This window comes from Coenobita brevimanus, chromosome 112, assembly GCF_032717465.1.
Source record: "Coenobita brevimanus isolate Jiangsu-jjx chromosome 112, ASM3271746v2, whole genome shotgun sequence".
Classification (NCBI taxonomy): domain Eukaryota; kingdom Metazoa; phylum Arthropoda; class Malacostraca; order Decapoda; family Coenobitidae; genus Coenobita; species Coenobita brevimanus.
The window spans coordinates 32,399,511-32,418,175 of NC_137065.1; the positions used below are offsets into that span (position 1 = coordinate 32,399,511).

The 18,665-nt window shown below is 44.2% G+C and overlaps 1 protein-coding gene across 1 annotated transcript in view; it reads right to left on the reverse strand.

The window, feature by feature from the left end:
• LOC145418152 (glycerol kinase 5) overlaps positions 1–16,617 on the reverse strand; it is a 123,688-nt gene extending 107,071 nt beyond the window's left edge. The window contains exon 1 of the mRNA XM_080286674.1: positions 16,567–16,617. The gene's annotated coding sequence lies outside the window, so the exon portion shown is untranslated. The remainder of the gene's footprint in view (positions 1–16,566) is intronic.
• Between the last annotated feature and the right edge of the window lie 2,048 nt (positions 16,618–18,665).

Here is an 18,665-nt window from a genome sequence, read left to right on the forward strand (position 1 = left end):
GCTCCGCTTAGCGTCCACGATATGTTCCGAAAAATAGGACGTTTAAGTGATCTGGACGTTATGCAACCATTGTAACTTATGCACTGTATACTGTTGGGTGACCAGCCAGCCTCTCTGGCCCCGCCTGGTAATAGATCCTAACCCACCAGCTGAGCAAAAATGGCCATCTGCCTCCCTACCAGATAGTCAAGGTCGACCGGCCTGCATCTTGAGGCTTGCACAGGTAAAAGAACCTACCCCACCAGCTGAGCAAATATGGCTGTCTATCTCCCTACCAAATGGTCAAAGTTGTCCCACCTGCCTCTCAAGGTTTGCGCTGGTAAAAGGACCTAACCCACCGGTTGATTAAAAATGGCTGTCCGCCTCCCTACTGAATGGTTAAAGTCGCCTGGCCAGCCTCTCGTGGCTCGTGCTGGTAAATGGACCTAACCCACCAGCTGAATAAAAATGGCCTATGTAAACAGGTACATGGTATATACTGTACCATATATTACTTTTAAAGTACAGTAGGAGGAGGCCGTAGCATGGGCCGAACAGGGTAATACTCCCGAGGGGAATGGGAATGCTGGTGACAGGGAGAGCTGGAGCTCCTGTTTCGCTAGCTATCTAACCATCCCCCTTTGCTGACCTTTTCAGTGTGACAGTAACATGGAGAGTAGACCAGCATACTCTACTAAACATTTCCTCTAACTATCTATGCACTACATCATATGCACTTTACATTTCACACAACGTATCCCACTATGTTACAGGGGTTGGCGCCGGCGCCAGCAAGGGCATGTGGCCAGAAAACTTTGCCCCCGCTACGAGTACATGGTGGCGAACTTCTGGGGGTAGGCGTGGCGGGGGTTCCGCCGGCACAGATCGTGGGTCCAGGGCAAGATGGGGCTCGGGCTTGTGCTAGAGGGTACAGGACATTGCGGTTCCCAGGCTGCCGCTTCCGCCCAATAGAGAGGGGACCGAACCTGGGAGTAGCGCCCCAGGAGGCTGCCCTATCAGTGGGTGTATAATGGCGGGATAGTTGCAGTGCCAAGGCGCGCTTGCAGGGTGTCCCTGCAGCTGTCCTGGCAGGGTGCCCCGAGGCCACTACTACAGCCACTGGTAAGTTGGTGGGTTAGGGTCCCAGATCCATTGCCTGGACCTGGGACTGTGCAGTGAGTGTGACCTGTGCTATGTCTGTCCCCCTTTATTAATACTGAAGATGACAAAACAAAATAAGTTTCAAAGCAAGCCTGAGGACAGTAAATCACCCATGGGGATGAGGGTGGGTTCATGGAATGTGGGAAGTTTGAGGGGAAGAGCAGGGAAGGTCGTTGAGGCATTCAGTAGGAGGTGGGTGGATGTGGTGTGTTTGCAGGAAATCCGGTACAGGGGTGGATCAGCCAGAAAGATTGTTGGGAAGGACTGTTGCTATAAGTTGTTTTGGCAGGGGGGGACAGACGGATATGGAGGTGTTGGTGTGATGGTTGCGGAGAAATGGGTGGAATATGTTTTGAATGTTTTGAGAGTACCGGTAGGCGACAGGATATTGGTAGTGAAAATTCTGTTGGGTAGAAAGATAGCTGCAATTATATCGGCATATGCTCCACAGGCAGGATTGGATGAAGCCGAGAAAGATAGATTTTGGGATGATTTAATACGTGTAGTGGGTGGTATGGAGGATGATGAGATAGTGATTTTGGGAGGGGACTTAAATGGTCATGTAGGTGAAGCAGCACAAGGTTATGAAGTAGTGCATGGGGGATGTGCTTATGGTCTAAGGAATGCAGAAGGGGAAAGGATACTCGAGTTTGGGGAGGCAACGGACATGATTGTGAGCAACACATATTTTAGGAAAAGAGACAGTAGGTTAATTACGCACGAGTCTGGGGGAAATAGCAGTCAGATAGATTATTTTCTGGTTAAGAGGCCCGATAGGAGGTTAGTGAGGGATGTTAAAGGTATAGGAAGTGAGGAGTGTGTGCAGCAGCACAAACTATTGATTTGTAATATGGTGCTTAAAGAACAAGTGATGAAAAAGAGGACTTATGTACCTAGGAGGAAAATATGGAAGCTGAAAAACCAAGTAGTAAGGGATGCCTTCTATAGCGAGTTGAGGAGAGTGGTGGCTTAACAGGGAGCTGTAGACAGAGGCGTTAATGAACAGTACAGAGCCCTCAAGAACAATTTCTTGAGAGTAACTGATGTAACATGCGGTTGGACAAGAGGACCACCAAGACATAAAGTAACTTGGTGGTGGGATGAGGGTGTAGAAGCTGCAGTTAAGGAGAAAAGAAGGCTTTTCCTGAAATGGAAGAAGGGTGGTAGCAAAGACGAATATTTGGCTGCCAAGCGTAGGGCTAGAAGAGAGGTATACAGGGCAAAGTCTGAGTCACAGAGACTATTACTTGATAACCTAAATCATGGGGAAAGGAAAAATATGATATTTAGGGTGGCAGGTCAAGTGAAGGGGGATAATCGGGATATTATAGGTGAGCAGTGTGTGAACAATGATGAAGGAACGGTAGTGGTGAACAGTGAGGATATTATAGATGCATGGAGAGAGCACTATAACCGTTGTTGAATGAGGAGTTTGACTGGGACAGGGAAGGTTTGGAGCCAGCAGATCCAGTGTCTGGCCCTTGGCCTTTGATTGATACTGCTACTGTGAGTGAGGCAATAGGCAGGATGAGGGAGGGGAAGGCAGCAGGTGTGTCTGGGTTGACTGCCGAAATGTTGAAGGCCTCAGGCGATATAGGGGTGAGTTTAGTCACTGACCTGATAAATAGGATTATTTATGAGTGTGTTGTCCCAGATGATTGGCTGAAAAGTGTAATTGTAAATGTGTATAAAGGGAGGGGTGATGCCCTGGAAGGAGGAAATTATAGAGGTATAAAGCTTTTAGATCAGATAATGAAGGTAATGGAGAGAGTTTTAGAAGGTATGATTAAAGAAAGAGTGAATATTGATAAGATGCAGTTTGGGTTTATGCCAGGTAGGGGGACCACTGATGCTATATTCATTGTTCGACAGCTTCAGGAAAAATATATTGGTAGGAGAAGAGATCTTTATTTTGTTTTTGTTGATTTGGAAAAGGCCTTTGACAGTCCCAAGAGAGGTGGCGAAGTGGGCAATGAGAAAGCTTGGCTTGGAGGAGTGGCTGGTTAGGGTGGTTATGGCCATGTATGTGGGTGCTCACACCCAGGTAAGAGTGAATGGAGATTTGAGTGATGAGTTTTCCGTGAATGTTGGTGTGCATCAGGGGTCAGTCTTGAGTCCCATGTTGTTTATCATGGTACTTGAAGCCCTCTCACGTGACTAAACGGACTCCCGTGGGAGTTGTTGTATGCTGATGATTTGGTTTTGATTGCAGAGAACAAAAGGGAGGCACAGGAAAGGTTTAGGAAGTGGAGAGATGGTATGGGGCACAAGGGTTTAAGGGTAAATGCAGATAAAACAAAAGTGATGATCTCTAGGGTTGGTGGCGGTACTGTCAAAAACGAGGGAAAGTGGCCATGTGCAGTTTGCCACAAGGGCATGGGAAGTAATTCCATCTTGTGCGGTGTGTGTGATAAATGGGTGCATAAGAGATGTAGTGGTATCAGAGGTAGACTGCGAGATAATGCTGATTTTATGTGAATGGCGTGTCGGGGTGAGCAGGTGGAGATTGTCAGACGTGAAAGGATTGAACTTGCTGGTGAATCTCTTGAGTGTGTGGAAGAGTTTTGTTATTTAGGAGACATGTTGAGTGCTGGAGGTGGGGCTGGAGCTAGCTCTGTGGTTAGGGTGAGAAGTGGTTGGAAGAAGTTCAGAGAGCTCTTGCCTCTCCTGACATTGAGAGGACACTCCCTAAGTGCTAAGGGGTCTTTGTATGCAGCATGTGTTAGGAGTGTAATGCTGTATGGTAGTGAGACCTGGGCAGTGAAGGAGGAAGATATTCGCCGGCTCAGACGTACAGAAATGACAATGATTAGGTGGACGTGCAGTGCGTCCATGCGTCCAAGACCTGGCGGGGCTGGGTTTGCGATGGAGGAGTTGAGAGGTAGGATGGGACTGGAGTGTATTGGTGTTGTGATGAGGAGAGGTAGATTGAGATGGTTTGGACATGTGGAGAGGATGGGGGATGATAATTGGGTGAGGAAGGTGAGAAGTGTTAATATTGGGGGTGGGGTTATGAGGGGTAGACTAAGAAAGACATGGGACGAGGTCATTACGTGTGACCTCAGGGTTAAGGGACTGAACAGAGAGGCTGCAATGGATCGTGCAGCGTGGAAAGCCGCCATTAGAAAACCAAGGCCGACACATGTAAGCATGCTGGAGCCTTTAAAAACGAAAACGAAAACGAGTACAGTATAAAAAGCCCAGATTATGACAATATTGCAGCATTAAAATTATGTAAACCTGATGCAAAGATACACAAGAACATTTGAAAATGACAGTAAAAATGCAACTAGAGACACCTGCCTGTGGCTGGTGTTGGTGACAGTTATACAGTAAAGTTTTTACTGCTTGTTAGTAAACTTTTTACTGATTTTGGGATATCTTTTACTGCTTTTATGTAAACAGGGAAAAAAAAGAAAAATATTAAGACATGAACAGTACAGTACAGTATTACAGTGTATTTGTATGGGTTATACATGAGTATCGTACAGCCAGCAGCATAAACGATTTGTTTTGGGATGCTGGCTGGCCGTCAGGCAGGAACACTGCTTTGCACTCGCATATACTCACTACATCCCATTCTTCAGACATTTTCCTTTTAAATGGGTCCCTGGACGTTAAAGTGAAATTACGTCATGTGGCAGGACACTACGAGGCGCATGACCATATAACCAGTTCAGCACAAATAGTGTCACAATCTTTTCATCAGATGATCTTTTACTATGACCTGTGTTTATGTTTCAACTGGAGGTTTTAATTTTTTGCATCTAAGTGGCCAGACTGTATTTGTGGACAGCAGCCAAGTGGTCCTAGACATGCTTCGAATCCCAAACTCCGGCCTTGACTCATAGAAATATAGCGAGTTTGTAGAAGAAAATTGCAACCTGGTAGACAGCTAATGTAACCTACTGTCAAAATTCAAATTGTCCAAACATAATTATGGGTAATTTGAGAATCTACTCTGTGTGTGTGTGTGTGTGTGTGTGTGTGTGTGTGTGTGTGTGTGTGTGTGTGTGTGTGTGTGTGTGTGTGTGTGTGTGTGTGTGTGTGTGTGTGTGTGTGTGTGTGTGTGTGTGTGTGTGTGTGTGTGTGTGTGTGTGTGTTAAAGTTAACTGAGCCTATTCCATGCAATAAGTATTCCAAACATGGGTAATTTGTTTTAGTAACCAAGGATACCTCACAATAAAGGTTCTTCAAATTTCATTTACCCACTATTCAAGTATTCAGCTATGAGAATGGTCTATTTCCATTTGGCAGAAACACTCCTATTCCAGTGATATTTTAAGATGCCTTCCTATGAAACAATATGGCAGAGTACGGTAGCTAACCAAAATGCAAATCCATTAAATCTAATCTGGTTAAAGTACCTTACAATACATCTTGGTGACAGACAGCTGATCTACACAGTGGCAAGTACTAAACTGATCCCTTGTACAGGAATATTTTGTAATCTTCCCCTCCAGCTACTGACACCAGCTGATTGTGATGATGAGAGATAAGGGTTGACAGTGTGGGCCTTGAGACTGGGATGATCACTTTTATCAGACAGAATCAGATATAAATCTGTAGCTACAAGATATGGTACTGAAAGAAAATATGCTGACATCAATATTCATTACTAAATAATCCTAATTCATATGAATTCTATACATCATGAAAGCTATAATCGGCCATGAATGAACTAAATTACCTTTCCACATAATAACACACTACTGTACAATGTACATGGTAGCATGGGACATTTACATGATGAGATAAATACTGAATCTGATAAACACAGTGACATTCTTATCATATGGTGCCCTAACCCCCTGAGGACAGATTAAGGTATAAGTTTTTGCTACTGCCATTTGATCTCCCCAGAGTATGGATAAGACTTTTAATTTTTATTTCTATCTATCTATTGCCAGACGCCATAATCCCGAAAAGGGGTGGCCATTTGACTTTGAGTTATTTGTTTTACGGGGAGAGGCACTAACCCTCCACCAACCCACTTGCTGACACGTAGGGAGCACGTATGGTTTGGTTATATGGTTACCACCCAGCATTGTAAATGGTTTCTTGGCTTACAGGAAACCATTTGGCTTGTCACTCAATGTAAAGCCACCTGTAAAGGAAAGAAAAGCAATAAGAAGTGACAGAAAAGATGGGAGAAATAGGAAGAGAGGAGGGTAGGCACAGAAAAAGAATGATAAAGGCTAAGGAAGAAGTGGGCAGCACCACATCAAGTGAGTGGATGATAGTCGCCACCACCTACTACAAATTTTTATTTACTATTGTTTATTAATGTTATTTGCCTGAAGGAAACATCATGATCTAAAGGTTAGCATTTTGATGTTAAATCATCAAATACATTCAAATACATACACTGTGCAGTGACCTTAGCTTGAAACAGCTACTAAATTAACAAGTGTCCAGACATGAAGTCTGACAAATCTTAAGTTTTTCATCCAGAAAGATCTCATTAAGATAAATACAATTTACGGCAGTATAAATAATAAAATATGAGGAACGAGTGATGAAAAAGAGGACTTATCTACCTAGGAGGAAAATATGGAAGCTGGAAAACCAAGTAGTATGGGATGCCTTGATGCCTTCTATAGTGAGATGAGGAGAGTGGTGGCTGAACAGGGAGCCGTAGACAGAGACATTAATGAACAGAACAGAACCCTCAAGAACAACCTCTTGAGAGTTACTGATGTAATATGCAGTAGGACTAGAGGCCCACCAAGACATAAAGTAACTTGGTGGTGGGATAAGAGTGTAGAAGCTGTAGTTAAGGAGAAAAGAAGGCTTTTCCGGGAATGGAAGAAGGGTACTAAAAGGGAGGAACACTTGGCTGCCAAGTGTAGGGCTAGAAGAGAGGTATAGAGGGCGAAGACTGAGTCACACAGACTTTTACTTGATAACCTAAATAATGGGGAGAGGAAAAATATGATATTTAAGGTGGCAAATCAGATGAAGAGGGATAATTGGGATATTATAGGTGAGCAGTGTGTGAACAATGATGAAGGAAGGGTAGTGGTGAACAGTGGGGATATTAAAGATGCATGGAGAAAGCATTATAGCCGGTTGTTGAATGAGGAGTTTGACGGATCCAGTATTTGGTCCTTGGCCACTGATTGATGCTGCTACTGAGAGTGAGGCAATAGGCAGGATGCAGGTGGGGAAGGCAGCAGGTGTATCGGGGTTGACTGCCGAAATGTTGAAGGCCTCAGGAGATATAGGGGTGAGGTTAGTCAATGACATGATACATATGATTACATATGAGTGTGTTGTCCCAGATGATTGGTTGAAGAGTGTATTTGTAAATGTGTATAAAGGGAAGGGTGATGCCCTGGAAAGAGGGAATTATAGAGGCATAAAGTTCTTAGACCAGATAATGAAGGTAATGGGGAGAGTTCTAGAAGGTATGATTAGAGAAAGAGTGAATATTGATGAGATGCAGTTTGGGTTTATGCCAGGTAGGGGGACCACTGATGCCATATTCATTGTTCAACAGCTTCAGGAAAAATATATTGAGAAGAAAAGGGATCTCTATTTTGTTTTTGCTGATTTGAGAAAGGCCTTTGACAGAGTCCCTAGAGAGGTGGTGAAGTGGGCAATGAGAAAGCTTGGCTTCAAGGAGTGACTGGTTAGGGTGGTTATGGCCACGTATGTGGGTGCTCGCACCCAGGTAAGAGTGAATGGAGATTTGAGTGATGAGTTTTCCGTGAATGTTGGTGTGCATCAGGGGTCAGTTTTGAGCCCCTTGTTGTTTATCATGGTACTTGAAGCCCTCTCACGGGATTTTCAGAAACAGACTCCTGTGGGAGATGTTGTATGCTGATGATTTGGTGTTGATTGCAGAGAACAAAAGGGAGGTGCAGGAAAGATTTAGGAAGTGGAGAGATGATATAGGGCATAAGGGCTTAAGGGTAAATGCAGATAAAACAAAAGTGATGATATCTAGGGCTGGTGGCAGTACTGTCAAAAACGAGGGAGAGTGGCCATGTGCAGTTTGCCACAAGGGCGTGGGAAGTACTGTTATTCCATCTTGTGTAGTGTTCATGATAAATGGGTGCACAAGAGATGTAGTGATATCAGAGGTAGACTGCGAGATAATGCTGATTTTATGTGTGCGGCGTGTTGGGAAGAGCAGGTGGAGATTGTCAAGTGTGAAAGGATTGAACTTGCTGGTGAGTTTATTGAGTGTGTGGAAGAGTTTTGTTATTTGGGAGACATGTCGTGTGCTGGAGGTGGTGCTGCAGCTAGCTCTGTTCCTAGGGTGAGAAGTGGTTGGAAGAAGTTCAGGGAGCTGATGCCTTTCCTGACATTGAGAGGACTCTCCCTACGTGCCTAGGGGTCTTTGTATGCAGCATGTGTAATGCTGTATGGTAGTGAAACCTGGGCAGTAAAGAAGGAGGATATTCGCAGGCTCAGACGTAAGAAATGACAATGATTAGGTGGATGTGCAGTGTGTCTCTGTGTGCAAGGCCTGGGGGAGCTGGGTTTACAATGGAAAAGTTGAGAGGTAGGATGGGACTGGAGTGTATTGGTGTTGTGATGAGGAGACGTAGAGTGAGATGGTTTGGGCATGTGGAGAGGATGGGGGATGATAATTGGGTGTAGAAGGTCAGAAGTGTTTATATTGGGGGTGGGGTTGTGAGAGGTGGACAGGGATAGACGAGGGATGAGGTCATTAAGTGTGACCTCGGGGTTAAGGGACTGAACAGGGAGGCTGCACCAGATCGTGCAGCATGAAGAGCCGCCATTAGGTGACCAAGGCCGACACATGAAAGCATGTTGGAGCCTTCAAAAACGAAATGAACGAAACGAAACTGGAAGAGTAAGCAAAACAGAAACAAACACTTAGAATGAGAACATTCAGTTTTTTAAGTAAATAAACTTTTGCTAAGTTCTAGGAATATAGGCCTATTCTGAAAATCTCAGATGAGTGACTATCATCGACCCTCAGGGAATCATATTGGCATGGGAGTGAAATGTGGCTACAAGCTTGGAAACTAGGCAAATAACTATCATTCTCAGGCACAGGAAAGAAACACTCAGTGACAAGTTAAGAAAATAAAAAATCTATACTGAAACTCACTCTCTGTTATAAATCTTATTACTCATCTGACATTTCTTTTTACCCAACAGTTTCCACCAACTGCTGGAAAGTAATACCCTAGTTTTGGGATGTCATTTAGCTACCACACAGTACAAATATGGGGATTCTTTAAAGGGCAAGAAAGCATGGCATCACCTGACCTAGCCTACTAACTGACTCAACTCTGTGGCATTCACGAATCTGAAATTCACAAAAGAAATGATATTTCTACTGCTGGCACATGAGGAGATGCCCACAGAAAATTTGTTGCAATATTTCTGGTGTAATGCTACCTGCTCACTTCCAGACATTGCAAAATAATTTTGTATAAACACTGCTGATGCATCAAGTATATGAGCAACTGAGGATGAAATGATGTAGCAAAGTTATATCTGGAGCCCAGCATCATTGTGGAGTGTGTTCTTACCTAATTGTTCTTACCTAATTGTATCTTTACAGGAATGAGTCAAGCTCGTACTGTCTTGTGTCTTACTGTCCCGTGTGTGTGTGTGTGTGTGTGTGTGTGTGTGTGTATTTACCTAGTTGTGATATATAGGAAATGAGCTATGCTTGTGGGGTCCCGTCTCTGTTTCTCAATAAGTCATACTGTATTTTGCTTTGAACTCATTTAAGTTTTTAGACTGGACGATCTCTTTGTCCAGGATATTCCACAGGCCTATGCATCTATATGGAAAACTATATTTCTTAATAACCTTCAAGCAGCTTCTAGTTAAGTAATACACTCAATCCTCGTAAACCGCGTGTTTATAAACCATGGATTCGTAATCCACGGCAAAGTGGCTGTCAGACTGCCAGCACCCTTAAACCACTGTTAAGTCACGAAAATCACGGATCTAGGCACCGAAGTGGGCCTTTTCCGAGGGGAATCGTAAACCGCGGCATTCAATTTGATAACCGCGACCCAACAACCAATCACCACCCGTCCCTGGTGGCAAGTGTGCATACTAATGCCGCCATGTTGTTGTTGTTCTGCCCGCCAACCCGCACAGTACAGAGCATCACCATGCGGTACGAGAGCTACCTGCCTTTTTTTTCTGCACTTTCCCCCCACCTCCTACCTTCCATGGACCCTCCCGAACCCCCAAAGAAGCGCTCTAAGTCCTGTGGCATCAAGAAGCAGCCGCCGTTGTCGTACAGTCATCGCTTGGAGCTCATTTGTCGTGTTGAGAAGGGAGAGAAGTTTGTAAGCCTGGCGAAAGAATATGGGAGGAACGAGTCAACCATAAGGACGATCTACAAAACCAGGAAGAAACCAAAACAAAACCAGGCAGACTTTGAGGGCTTCCTGAGGGAGGCTGAGGAGCTGGAGAAGGGAGAACAGCATGAGGGAGCACCCCCATCTCATGCTGAGAGGTTCTAAGTTCTTCCCAACACCACCCCACTTCATTAACTTAAGCAATATCGTCACAGGATTAAGGTGAGATCCCTTAACCTTGCTTATTTCTATTAAATACATGCACTGAATATTCCTAAATTTGTATGTTTGTGCCTAAATAGGTGTAGGTAGGGTGCTTTGGGGGGTGGTTGGCCAAAGTCCAGACCCTAATTAATTTTTCACATAAGAGTTATTATTTATAAACCGCGGAATTTGTAATCCGTGGCAGTGGTCCAGATCCAAATTGCCACAGTTTACGAGGATTGAGTGTATCCCAGAATTTTATTTTGTGAATATAAAACCCCCAGGGGGTAGGGGGGGTTTTCAAGAATACTCCCCCAGTACCCCTGCTTGTCATACAAGGCGACTAAAAGGGTTGGCGGAGGGTTAGTGCCCCTCCCCAGAAAACAACTAACTAAAAAGACAAACTAGAAGCCTCGGACAAGGACTAATCAAAAGATGACGACCAAGGACCGGACAAAGGACATGGTATTCGCAACATGGAATGTAAGAGGTGTGAATGATGAGGTGAAAGAGAGAGAGATTGTCCAGGTGCTTGAGGGTGCGAAAGTTGATGTATGTGGAGTAACTGAAACTAAATGGAGAGGTGAGAGTGTGAGAGAATGGGAGTATGGATGGGGTATATGTGCAGCAGTAGGTGAGAATGAGAGGGCAAAAGGAGTGTGTATAGTTGTGAGTACAAGATGGAAGAAGAACATGAGAGAGTATGGATCAGTTGGGTCAAGGATTGTGTGGGTAAGACTGAAAGTTGGAATACAAATGTGGGCGATTGTGAGCGTGTATGCGCCAATGCAAGATTGTGCAAGCAGAGTGAGAGAAGAGTTCTGGACAAATGTGGAAGTGTGCATGGAAAAGTTTGGAAGCAACGAGAGAGTGTTTTTGATCGGTGATATGAATGGTAAAGTAGGGAATGTGAAGGTGGATGGAATAGTTGGTGAGTGGGGTGTGCCTGCTGAGATAGATGAGAATGGCAGTGCGTTAGTGGACATTTGTGCCGGGAGGGGGTTGGTGATAGCCAATACCCTCTTCAGGCATAAAATGATCCACAGGTATACATGGCGAGTGATGAGAAGGGTGGGTGGTGAACTGAATGAAAGGAAAGCAATGATTGATTATGTGTGCATGGATGAAGGGATGCAAAGACGTGTAATGGATGCAAGAGCTTATAGAGGTTGGAGGAGTGGACTTTCTGACCACTACTTTGTGGTGGCCAGAATCAAGATCCAAATAAGATGGAGAAATAGAAGAAGGGAAGGATGGGAAGAAGGAGTACTGGTATTTGCAAGGAGAGTGGAAAGGTTACAGGAGGATGAGAAAAAGGCAGAATATAAGAGAGAAGTGGAGGAACGATTGGGCAAATATAAATTGGAGCAGATGGGGGACGTGGAAGGTGTGTGCAGGATATTCACTGAAGAAATATGTGCATCATGTGATGTGGTGTGTGGGATGAAGAGAAGACGAAGGGGGGGGTGCCAGGAACAGCGTGGTGGAATGAAGAGGTGAGACAGGCTGTGGCACAAAAGAAGAAAGCATACAATGAATGGATGAGAAATAGAGGCGTGGACGAAGTTGAGAGACGGAAGAGAGAGTTATAAGTAGATAGAAAGAGAGAGAGGTGAAAAGAATAGTAAGAGAGAGTAAGAAGAGAGTGGATGAGGAATTTGGAAGGAATCTGAGTGTAAAGTGGAGGGACTGTAAGAAAATGTTTTGGAAAGAGGTGAAGAGAGTAAGACAGGGTGGAAGTGAAGTTAGCAGGGGAGTGAAAAATAAAAATGGTAGATTACTAGTGGAGAAGAGAAAAAAAGTGAGCAGACGGAGAGAACACTTTAAGGAATTGTTGAACATAGAGGATGGAAGTAATGCGAGTATAAGTGGCTGGGGAATGGCTGGGAAAAGGAGGCAGGTGAGAAGACAGGAAGAAATCAGTAGGATAGAAGTTGTGGAAGCAATGACGAAAGTTAACTTGGGAAAAGCCCCAGGAATTGATGGAGTGTGTGGTGAAATGCTGAAGCATGGAGAAGAGATAGTAGTAGAATGGATGTGGAAGATGTGCTGATTGGCCTGGGAGGAAGGTAGAGTCCTGAAGGATTAGAAGTCAGGTATAATTATTCCCTTGTACAAATGAAAAGGGGAAAAAGAAGTGTGTGGTAATCATAGGGGCATTTGTCTTCTTAGTATAATGGGAAAAGTGTATGGTAGGATACTTATTGACAGAGTTAGAGAAAAAACAGAGGAATTAGTTGGTGAAGAACAGGGAAGCTTTAGGAAGGGAAGAGGTTGTGTAGATCAGATATTCATTCTTAGATCTTTAGTGGAAAAGTTTCTAGAGAAGGGAAAGAAGTTGTATGTGGCTTTCATGGATTTGGAGAAAGCATATGACAGGGAGCATAGACAAGGATTATGGAAAGTATTAAGAATATATGGAGTAGATGGGAAGTTGTTGAATGCTGTGAAGAGTATGTATGATGGTGCTAAGGCTGCAGTACATGTGGATGGTGAACTAAGTGATTTTTTCTCTTTGAAAGTTGGGTTGAAATAGGGATGTGTCATGTCTCCATGGTTGTTCAATCTGTACATGGATGGGGTAATAAAAGAGGTACAAGGTAGGGTAGTGGATGTTGGAGTGGCCCTGGTGAGAGAGGGTAGTGTTTGGAAACTCCCTGTACTGTTGTTTGCAGATGATACCGCGTTGTTGAGTGAAGATGAAGGGGAGCTGCAAGGCTTGGTGGATGAGTTTGGGAGTGTGTGTAAGAAACGGAATCTAAGGCTTGGTGGATGAGTTTGGGAGAGTGTGTAAGAAACGGAATCTAAAGGTGAATGTTGGGAAGAGTAAAGTGATGGTCTTTGAAAGAGGTGATGTCAGTGAATGTACAGAGAGACTGGATGGTGGGGAATTGGAAAATGTGAGTATGTTTAAGTACTTGGGTAGTGTGATGAGTAAGGATGGAGATTTGGAGGGTGAAGTGCTTGAAAGAGTACAACTAGGAAGAAAGGTTGCTGATTCCTTGAAAGCAGTGATAAGAAACAGGGAAGTGAGCATGGAAGTGAAAAAGTTACTACATGACAGTATTGTGATACCAACTCTAACGTATGGAAGTGAAGCTTGGACGTTGTTGGAAGGACACAAGTCAAGAGTGAGAGCAGTGGAAATGAATTATTTAAGAGGAGCCTGTGGAGTCACATGGAGAGACAGGCTGACAAATGAGGATATAAAGGAGCGTTGTGGTGTGGATGTGGATGTGATAGGAAGCGTTAGGAGGAATACACTGAGGTGGTTTGGCCATGCGGGGAGGATGGAGGGTGAAAGACTGACGAAGAGAGTGTATGTGAGTGAGGTGGAGGGGGAGAGAGGGAGGGGGAGGCCGAGGATGAGATGGAGGGATGGGGTGGAAAGGTATATGAGAGAGGGGGGTGTGAGTTGGGAGCAGGGCAGTGAAATGGCGGGGGACAGGGCGATGTGGAGGCGATTTGTTTGTGGCCACCCCGAACGTGACTGAGGCGTCTGGCAATAGATAGATAGATAGAATATAAAATCAAGTTAAATTAGCTAAATCACACCATTTTGACTAATCTTGGTATTACATATTGATTATCATGCTGGCACCCACTTTTGCAACTACCAAAAGTCAATATGAAAATGAATCTTGGTCAGTATCAGTTAATGTTGCTCCCAAGGTATTCTGACCATTACTGTCTATCTAGCTACCGGTACCTATTGCTAGATGCCATAATCCCATGAAGGATGGGTACTTGTCTTCTGGGGTACCAGTAGCTATTTTATGAGGAGAGACACTTATCCTCCGCCAACCCGCTAGTTGACACACAGAGAGCAGTATGGGTTGGTTATATGGTTACCACACAGCACTGTAGATGGTTTCCTGGCTTACAGAGACCATTAGGCTTGTCACTCAATGTAAAGCCACCTGAAGAGGAAAGAAGAGTAATAAAAAGTGACAAGAAAGACGGGAAAAACAAGAAGAGGGAAGGGCAGACACAGAAAAGGAATGATAAAGGTGAATGAAGCAGGCAGCACTACATCAAGTGAGTGGAGGACAGTACCAGGGTTGCCAGGTGCGCGCCTTTGCGTCAGATTGGGCGACTTTGGAAGATGATTTGCGCTTAAATTTGAACGGCTGCGCGTTGCGCTTTTTTGGGCGATTTTTGAAATGACTAGGAGCATATTAGGCGATTTTGTTATATGGATGCAATGTTAAAAAAAAAGAAGTAAGAAGACATGGCGTATGCATGATGTACTAATACTCGTATGACTCAGTAATCATTTCCCTGCCACTCCCCAAACGCATTGTGAAGCCCCAGCTACTATAATTAGCATCTCTACCTGACCTGCGTTTCCATGACCCCAAGTGTGTGTGTGTGTGTGTGTGTGTGTGTGTGTGTGTGTGTGTGTGTGTGTGTGTGTGTGTGTGTGTGTGTGTGTGTGCCTTTTGTTTTAATCCTAAGTCCTCAAGGCACAAGGCTACACCTTTCTAGTGAGTGCAAAGTTGGTCTTGTTAGTCTGTCTTCATATGGAAGGTTCCGAATATCATGTCTCATTTTTGTCATTCTTGTCAGCATTTTCGAACGAATTTATATCCATTCCTGTATGCTGCTACTACAGTGCTAATGTTCATCACTGATGTGCAGTACAGTTAGTACCAGAGTCATAATGACCACCCTGTTCCTCCCCTACACCCTTTACCAAGCCTGCCCAACCCAACCCTGATCCCATAATTACTGACAACGCAAAGCTCTCTCCCTCTACCCCATCTACCACTCCATGCTTTCTGTACCATCCTTCTCTCTCTCTCTCTCTCTCATCCAGATTAAATCATCTCCACTCATCCCATTATCCCCCTACCCTTCCCCAAAGAGCAATTGCCACCTCCTTGTAAATGTTACACAGGTGAGGTCGTCTGACCCTCTCTCACCTGACCCCACTCTTCCTTGGTCTGACTTTCTGACCGCCACCTACTACTACTACTACTATTACTACCACACACACACACACACCTCTACAGGTTAAGAATAGAGAAGAATTACTATAATTGGCTCTCACCACTTCCAAGACTGATGGAGAAGTGTGTGTGTGTGTGTGTGTGTGTGTGTGTGTGTGTGTGTGTGTGTGTGTGTGTCATTTTGCTGTCTGCGCTTTTTGGGCGCGTTTTCGGGATGGATTGGGCGCCAACAGCACCTACTGACCTGGCAACACTGGACGGTACTGATACTAATGATATATTGACTTCTCCATGATAGATACACACAGAAGTTGGCTTCCCAGTTGAAGAATAGACTCCTGTGGTGAAGTAAACAGTTCAGTGGATATGAACTTAATGTATGTCATGTGGATGGCTGTGCTTGCATACCACATAGCCTAATGAAGTGAAACATGTGACCATACAATTTGCTAATTTCCAGTTTCGGTGACACTTTTCATATTCAGTGAATTAAAATTGGTCCAATTTAATTTGGACAAAATCTGCCAAAACCTGCCTAGAGTTCTCTGATCAGGCAACACACAACACCCAACTTACCACTGCAAATAATCCCTTTTTTTAAATGTACAATACATCGAATTTTTATATACCGGTACTGCTGTAAATGAATGGCCTGAAGATGTGAGTTACAAGCAAATGTTTTAAATGACCTAAAAGATTATAGTTTATAACATGTACTATTGCTAATATTTATAAAAGGGTGTGTGGCTACACCCACGAATGTATAACCGAGGTATGACTACACCCACGAATGTATAACCAAGGTGTGGCTACACCCACGAATGTATAATCACTAGCTGTATAATTGCATTTGCTGAATAAGGTGTGTGACAAGAGCCACCACCTTCTTTTGCTGTACAAGTACTCTATATACCTATTACAGCAATGAATATTTTGATCAATCAAAATCTGTGATGGCCTCTTACCATGAACAGAGAAGGGAACCATCAGAGAAAGTAGAAACTTTACCGCAGTCCTTCAGGTTTGTTTTGAAGCCAGTTGGTGAAATCGGCTGCTGGCAGAACTCGCCATACCATAATGATTGATTGATAAGATTTATTGTTGTGAAGGTACATAATAACAATAATAATAATAATAATAATAATAATAATAATAATCCATCTATCTATCTATAGCCCGACGCCCTAATCCCACCAAGGTTGGCCGCAGACAAAACGCCTCCAAGTCGCTCCGTCACTCTATTTGACTACCCTCCCCCCAGCTCACTCCCCCCTCCCTCATATACCTCTCAACTCCATCCCTTCACCTCATCCTCGGTCTTCTCCTCCCTCCACCTCACCTATATACACCCTTTTAGTCAGTCTTTCATTCTCCATTCTCTCCACATGTCCAAACCACCTCAGTGTATTTCTCTTTATCTTCTCAACCACATCCACATCCACCCCACAACGTTCCTTCACTTCTTCATTCGTCAACCTGTCCCTCCATGTCACTCCACATGCTCCTCTCAAGTAACTCATTTCCACTGTTCTCACTCTTGACTTGTTCCCCTCTTGCAAGGTCCATGCCTCGATTCCATACGTCAGGGTTGGGATCACAATACTATCATGCAATGATTTCCTAACTTCCATACTCACCTCCTTCTTTCTCATCACTGCTTTCAGTGAACCAACAACCTTCTTTCCCTGCTGTACCCTTTCAAGCACTTCATCTCCACAAGTTCCATCCTTACTCATCACACTACCCAAGTACTTGAAATGCACTCACATTCTCCATATCCTCACCATCCAACCCCACTGTGCATTCTGCGACTTCAATCCTCTCAAACACCATAACTTTACTCTTGTTTCCATTAATTTTCAGATTCCTCTTCCTACACACTGTCCCAAATTCATTCACCAAACCTTGCAACTCCCATTCATTTTCGCTCAACAATACTGTATCATCAGCAAACGGCAACACCGGAATCTTCCAAATCTCACCCTCATTCATTAGAGCCACCCCCACATCCACTGCCCTACCTTGCACCTCCATTACAACCCCATCCATATATGTATTAAACAGCCATGGAGACATCACACAACCCTATTTCAGTCCCTCATTGAGATCAAAGAACTCATCTCACTATCCACTAGCACCGTAGCCCTAGCTCCTTCGTACACACTCTTCACAGCACTCAACAATTTCCCTTTCACTCCATAATTATATTCTTAATACCTTCCACATACCTTGCCTATCTATTCTGTCATAAGCTTTCTCCAACTCCATGAAGGCAGCATACACTTTCTTTCCCTTCTCTAGATACTTCTCCACTAAACATCTTAGAACAAAAACATCTGATCTACACACTTTTTTCCCTTCCTAAATCCCCCTTGTTCTTCTCCAACTAGCTCCTCTGTTTTATACCTAACCCTATCAATGAGTATTCTACCATATATTTTTCCAGTCACACTATCTATCTATCTATATACCTAGGCTGCTTCCCCCAAGGAAAGGGAGGTAGCCGAGACAGGACGACTCACTCTCCATTTACTCATCCATTCAAACACATTCATTCGCATCTTAGCCCCAAAGGGGAGAACGGACAGATCCTCACCGCACCACACCGCACAAGGGTCAACTGGGCAATGCAATCAGTGACATCCGCAGCAGGGCCCGACAGCAGAACTGGTTTACCCCTGCCACATCATAACAGACCCATCCCCTTACCCGCACCTGACCTGACTAGCTGATCACACTAAGAAGGCAAATACCCCTATGGTTACCACATACTTCTCTCTACCCTTTTCCTTTGTATAAAGGAACAATTATACCTGATTTCCAGTCCTCCGGAACCCTTCCCTCTTCCCAAGCCAATCTACATAACCTCCATATCCACTCCACTACAATCTCACTCCCATACCTCAGCATTTCACCGCGCACTCCATCAATTCCTGGGGCCTATCCCATCTTGATCTTCTTCATTGCTTCCACTACTTCCGCCCTAATGATCTCTTCCTCCCTCTTCTCATCTCTTCTCCCAGCCATTCCCCAATCACTTATAATCGCACTGCTCTCACTCTGT